This window comes from Bidens hawaiensis, unplaced genomic scaffold (assembly GCF_021521415.1).
Source record: "Bidens hawaiensis isolate Kalapana, Puna unplaced genomic scaffold, B.hawaiensis_p1.1 tig00023805_1, whole genome shotgun sequence".
NCBI lineage: Eukaryota > Viridiplantae > Streptophyta > Magnoliopsida > Asterales > Asteraceae > Bidens > Bidens hawaiensis.
Window position 1 is genome coordinate 272,205 of NW_027493739.1, and position 7,268 is coordinate 279,472.

Sequence of the window (7,268 nt, forward strand, 5' to 3'; positions counted from 1 at the left end):
TGTTACCGGGGTTTCTTGGTCGGTTACAGGCCTTTGGACCGAGTAACGTTAACCATTTCTTCAGAAATTGTGAAAAAACTAAAATAGTTCTAGCTTTTATGCACGGATGGCGCCAATGAAGAAGCACTAAGTGACCCGGTACAGATTATAGATAATCTGGGGGTTAAGTAATATTTCCCACGAATGAGATCTAGCTGAGAAGGCTGTTCTTCAGGAGACCTGCAAAACAAACACCGTAAGCTCGTCACTGAGAAGGGGGGGGTTCCTCCTTGTGACCACCCTCCGGCGTGAGAATCAGACTAGGTTGCTCTGAATATAAGTGTATATTAAGAGATTGCTAGATAACTGGATAGCAGATCCCCTTACCATTCCAAGATGTTGGAGTATTTATAGCCGAAGGTAGGTTTCCTAGAAGGTACAGCCGGCTGAACAGTATTCCTGTTCAATCAACAGTAGACTATGCACAGGCCATACTGGTTGGTGGGTAGGTTACGGCCAACAGTAACAAAGTCGGCTGCACTATTCCACCAACTGTAGATTATGCACGTCCCACTTACTGTGGATTGTACGCAGGCCATGCTGGTTGGTGAATAGGTTACGGCCAACAGTAACACTATTCCACCAACTGTAGGCTGCGCATGCCCCACAGTAAGGGTTGGTGAGTAGGCAGCGGCTAATAGTGACAAACAGTACTAGAGGGTGTTCCTCCTCGCACTGTTGTCGGTGAGCTGTCACCCTGTGATTGGCTCATGGGCTGTTCTGGTCAGATCGTCTGTCCTATCCATACCTTGGTAAGTATAGTACAAAAGATCTTTCAGAATCAGACTGGCTCATTTAGGCGGGATTGTTCCCGCCTTGCTCATTCCTTCATGTGACTACTGAAGTAGCTAGTGTCTTGTGCGTGTAGCCCTGCTGTCTGCGGGTAGCCTTCCCTGATGGCTTGTATCCGCAACTGCGGGAACAGGCGGGGTACTTCACCATTGGGAGGCTTTCCCTGCGTGTACAGCTTGTGTACTGCGCGTAAGATTCTATGAGCATGTTGGGTCCTGTGGGAGCAGATGGCCTTTGCGCAGACGTCTCTGTTCAAGGTGAGTCTTGCGGGACCAACTGGTCTCTGCTGGGACCTACCTCTTCAATTATTATAAAGTTATGCCCATCCCTTCTCTAGTTTTTCTTTAACCTTCTTATAAGTGTTTTCTTTTACGGACTATTGGTTTATAACTTTTTACAGTCTTTTAAATTGTACCTGGCATGCCTAACTTTCTTTGTTTACCTAATTTTTTGTAGATCGTTTTTAGCTCATTTGGTGAATTGATGATTTGATCGTTTACTTGTTTATTGAATTGGTGATGTCTTCGCAGGTAAATCAAAACAATGTGTTTATTTTTTACACTCTTGTATAATTGTTTTGATTTGTTACTATTACTTTGTCACCAACTAAAATTCAAACAAAATTGTTCAAGTGACACCCTTTTGGACCAATTTTGATTAAATTAGAACCTTAGACATAATTCTTCGTTTATATATATTGATGATAGTTTACTCTTAATATACAAACCGTGAGATGTTGTTCAAATTAAAATGAAAATTAAAGAAAGAAAGCAAAAAAATAATATACATGCACAAACATATAAAATTTAAATCCAGTAAGCTTTAGAACAGGGCACCTAAAATGTTTGGGTCATCCCAGCGTATTGTGCCCACCATAAAACTAAATTCCGTATTCGCCTCTGCCCGTGCCTTTGTAACTTGCATTTGAATTTGGTGGCTAACATTAACCTGATTATTAATGCCACATTTAATTAAACATTTAACTATCAAATTTTTATAAACTCAACACACTAATCTTATTGCGTAACCTCACATAGGCAAAGACATATAAAATAATTGTTCTTAAAATATTATTAACCAGTTTATTCACTCGTTATAGCACAATGTCTTTTGAAACCTTTTTAACCAATAACAAATCACTTGAGAGTAATATTTACTAATAAGTCACTCTAAAATTCTTAAAAGTATAAAAAATATTTATATAATAATATGTATTATCTGAACCACGTCAATTAGTTTCAAACCATATATCCAGATGGGCGCAGATCTCGAAGATACTGTTGACTTGAGATTGTATGTTAGTGATACGCCCTAGAGACAAAGCATGATATCTGCTGAGCTGTATAGAAAACTATATTTGTGTTGTAACAATATTTCAGAAAATCTTTTGAAGTCAACAATTCACCAATATATCGATGACGTATTTTCAAACTAATTTACAAGAATCAGATAGGTTAGATCAGGCAAGAAGAGGATTAATGATAGATAGTCATTAGATTGCTATCTAATGGCTCAGGTGTTGAAATTAGAAAGAATGTAAATTATATTTTCATATAAACGCTTTATGGTATTAAACGGGCATTTCAATTCAACATTTATAACATTAATATTTTATTTTAAGACTATCGCTAAAAGAACACAACTTTGATATATTTACAAAACCGGTACTAACTATTGGTCATACGTCTAGGCCATTAGGTTGGGTATGACAGTTTTTTTTACTAAACAAGTTTTTTATGAAGGTTTTCCTTAGTCATTGTTTTTTTCTTGATCAAGTATAAAGTTTTCAATCAAATTTGTATGTAAATAATGATAACCTTGTTATGTTATGATTATGGATGGTTTTTAATAATATTTTGTAAAGTTAATTATTGATGATTAACCTACTCTATATGAATGGCGAATGGTGGGTGTGTATGAATTTGTTTAGGTTAAATTAACCCTAATTTGTAAATAGTCTTTTTAAATGAGTTAAAAGGTGTAAATGAATTGCATAAGAATTGAAATTATATTTGAATTTGTATGGAGCTGATGGAGGAGGCAAACAAACTGTATGCATGCAAAGCGCAGGGATGCAATTGCAACATCATAAAAGGCATAAAGGTCTTTTCAACTGATTTTAAATTAATGATAAATGAGGGGACGCAATGTGATACTGCTCGATAACCACAAGGATGCTAACAATTCATTATTAAAAGAAGAGGCCTAATTAAGTACTTCCCGCCCAAAACTACATTGATACAAACTACAGTTTACTCTTGTAAAAATATAGAAATTTGTGTGTCCAGTTTACATCAAATAAACCACCATGAAAACCCAAATAAATATCAATCCACGTACATTATTTAATTATACCTTTCAATGTAAAACCAACATTAAAAAAAATGTTCGTAAACAATAAGCAACGAAAAAAAAACTTATTACATAAAAAAACAAACAATAATTATACTAATTACCATAAACTAGTTAAACACAAACGGTAATTTAAATGTACCCACCACCTTCCTCACGGTATTCCCCATCTTCTGAACCCGGTCCATCACCGTTTGTATAAGACACCGTTCCATCATTTCCTGCCAACACTCTATACTTGTCTTTCCTTGTGAAATTTGTGCACTCAAACCCTAGTGTGGCCGCCAAGATTCGTTGAACGTAATTCGCAACATCGTGTGGGCTTTTTCCCGATGAGCATGTAGCCTCCGCTGGCAACTGGTTCAAGAATGTAACCTCATAAACCGGTCTAGGATTCATGAAGAAAAATATCGGGTCTAACCCTTTCCAACCTCTAGCGGTTGTTGCATGGAAAAACCCAACCCGGTAGTTCATTGCCACGGGCACAATCCGGTCTGTTAGTTCTGCGAACAGTGCGCTGAATCGAAGCAAAAAGGGTTCTCTACAAGTCGTACCTGTTAATGTTATTGTTAGTAAAATTATACAGAGTAAAAAAAACAATGATTCGTTACTGGTTTACTGGATGAACTAGTTTAAAAGCTGTATAACGTCATAATAACATAATATATTGAAATTAAAATAAAGTCTGAGTGTACGTACAATATTTTCACATGAATTTGTAATATTTAAAAGTATTTTTTTAAGTAGTATATAAATTGGTAGGGTCGAGATACCGTACAATAATGCCTTAACGTACGATAGGTACGCGAGACACTTAAAGGCAAAAAAACAAAGGTAAAAATACAAAAACGCTCAACCAAAAACTAAAACGCTTAGCAAAAACCTAAAACGCTCAAAAATCGGTTTTCGTGAAAAAAAATGTATAAAATTGATCGATTAACGATCCAAAACTGTTTTTTTCGGTGAACCAATGATTAATTGGATATGTATTGACGATTTCGAGATGTTGGGATGTGATTTCATGGACTAATTCGTGAAAAAAAAGGATTCACGTACCTATTGTATGTTAAGGTGTTATTGTATTGGATCTTTTGTCTAGATTGGTATTTGGGATTAATGAAAAAGATTTTATTTAATATGTATAAAAAGAGAGAAAATTATCAAAATAGTCATTGACCCATAAAATTAACAAATGGCCTTTGACTTTAATTTTATTTTACTTACAATATAATCGACTATTTTTATTTTTAGGTAAGAATTTGTTTTAGCTATAGTTTCACTCTTATCACGTTGGCACTTGGCGTAACAGATTATCTTTTGGCGCAGAAGAGTGGATCCGCGCACTGGATGAATATTTATTGTACTAAACTGAAATATGTTACGCCAAGATTAAATGATGATACACCAATAAACACTTGTAAAACATTAGAATTTTTTTAAAAATCAAAAACGTTATCAAAATTAATTTATAAAACCACAATGAAAAGTTTTTTTTAAAAAAAAAACTATGTAGTTCTAAGTTTCATACAGTACCTTCGGGGCAAACCACCAATCACCTTTGGATAGTTCCTCTTTGATCTTCTCAGCATCCACATGGCGGATTCGGGTCAAACGAACTGTGGGGATCGGAGATAAGATCTCGGATAATCTCGATACAGAGTAAGTAACCGCTGGGATACTTCGTTGGAGGACAGTGGACAACACCACAGGGTCCGTTAAAGTCCGGTGGGTGCAGACAAAGAGGACGCCACCGTTGGACCCTGACGGTATTGGTGGCGGGACTCCTTTCACTGTGACGTTGGAACCGAATACGAAGGCCACGTAAGGAATAGCCCACATTGGCAACATAAGTCCAACTAGTATACGGATGGTTGCAAGGATGACACCGATGGGGATCCAGAGAAGGATGAGAAGTGCCGTGGAAGGAGTCGGTCACTTCACAAGGCGACCGTCGTGGAAGATCACCGGCACCGGCTGGGTTTTCTGGTGTGGGATGTGGTCCTTGTCTTGGATTATGTATGGTGTATTTAGTTGTTCCTGCAATCACATAAAATAATATTGTTTGTATGCTAATTTTTTATGATTATAACTCTCATGCACATGCATGATATTTTCATGGAAATCATGAAAATAATATTCATTTTGATCAAGATGTTAATAAAATATTAACCTTTTGAAAAATAAATTATTGACTTTGTTTCTAGTTTCTAATAATTTTCACCAATCATAACAAGACACGTGTCAACAATTACTGATAAATTACGCCAAAGGATCCAATCTGATACGTCAAGTGAAATCCATTGCTTTAAAAAACGCTTGTCGCGCTCTAATGATTAGTTGTTTTAGAAAGTTAAAGCTATTTTGTGAATTTTCCCAATCAAAATGGATTGTTTCGTGTTATAAATATCTTTGTTTAACGAATGTATTGTAATTTTGATTTACCTGGCATAGAGACAAGAATGGAGAATCCGAAGGGCAACTCGCGAGCCCTAGGGCCGGTTGCCGACCACTAAACATGGCTGCAACACGATCACTAACCGATGATCCGAACACACCATCTTGAACCAAGCCAGTGGCTAACCCAAACCGACTAACCACAAGCTCACTCCCAATGACTTCATCAGCCAATAAATGATCTTTCACAAACTGCTTTACCATAACCGTAGGCATTTTAGTCACAACCACCCGTTTTTCACCCAAGTTAAACACCTTCCAAGCTTCCAAATCAATATCATCAAAGTAAAACTTGGGCAAAACCGCCCTCGGCGACGGACTCAATCTCCGACATTCGAACTCCAACGGTTGCAATCAAGTAGCTTGATGATCGGCCAGAATAATAACAACAATGTGAATCGGATTAAGCCGGACGCTTCGAATGCGACTAGCATAAAATAGGAGAATGGATCTTTGTTCTTTAAAAGAGTTCCTTCTAGCTCAGAAACCACTGACTCCATAATATGTTTTGTTAATTTGTGTTTAATTAGCTATAGTTTTGTGAGTTAAGTTTTGATTGAATTTAGGAATAGATTGAAGATGAAGTTGAGGTGAGAAGCGTGTATTGGATTATGGATGGAGGTTGAAGTTGGCTTGACTATATGTAATGCAAGAATGAGGTCGTTTATCGGTTTATACCTACCATCCATGGGAACAAATGGTGCCAATTTATATATTTGAATTTTCGTCTCTTAATTATTTATTAACTTTGTTTAGTGTAATGTTTGAAATATCTTGGTATACTTAATAAATAATATTTTTATATCTGGTAACTTAACCCCAACAACTTATTTAGATTGATCTAAAACTTATCACCAATTCATAAATTCATACTCATAAAAAGTCAATTAAAGGTGAATTTGAAACACATTTATTTAACTAATAGTAATCGTAACAATTTATTATTTAACTGTATTTTAAGCATATAAAATCTTTTGTATTGAAAATCTCTAATTTAGTATCATCTAGTTTATGCTAAAAACGAAAATAAAATGTATGTAAACATTTTACAGCCGTGTTTTATTATTATTATTAAAGTTAGAAAACGGTCTTGATTATGATGGATAGAGGTTCTCGTACATATTTGGATAACACGGTATCGGGTCCAAAGATGTTTCAGTATATTTAGGTTACTTACCAAGAATATAAGAACCAAAGCTTTGTATAAAAGGTATATAATATTTTGAGGTTACCTCCATGTTTGTACATTGACATTTTCTTTTAATATATATTTTGGTCTTCTACGACGAGGGCTATGGCCGTATGGCCAGCTAGGTATTCCATACTTGCAATTTTTATTATATTATATATGTATGTACGCATCTACATATAAAAATTATTAAAACTTAAGTACGTCAAAAATAAGTGTTGTTCTTCTATGGCGAGGAGTATGGCCGTATGGCAAGCTAGGTATACCATACTTGCCAATTTTTTGTTATATTTTATTTGTATGTACGTACATGTCTGCGTATAAATAATTATTAAAAGTAACAAGAACATGCATGTACGTCAAAATTACAAGTGGCGTTGTAATAACTAATACACAAGTGCAAATTCTCAAAGAAATATGTGATAAAACATTCAGATAAAAC

The 7,268-nt window shown here is 35.6% G+C and overlaps 1 pseudogene across 1 annotated transcript; it reads right to left on the reverse strand.

Annotated features, from left to right (window-relative positions):
* Nucleotides 1-3,132: 3,132 nt before the first annotated feature.
* On the reverse strand, nucleotides 3,133-6,415 carry LOC143568075 (glycerol-3-phosphate acyltransferase 5-like; annotated as a pseudogene). Its single transcript, XR_013141520.1, has 3 exons — nucleotides 5,626-6,415; nucleotides 4,717-5,220; nucleotides 3,133-3,737 (listed from the first exon to the last, which is right to left on the reverse strand). The product of XR_013141520.1 is annotated as a glycerol-3-phosphate acyltransferase 5-like (transcript).
* Nucleotides 6,416-7,268: the final 853 nt, after the last annotated feature.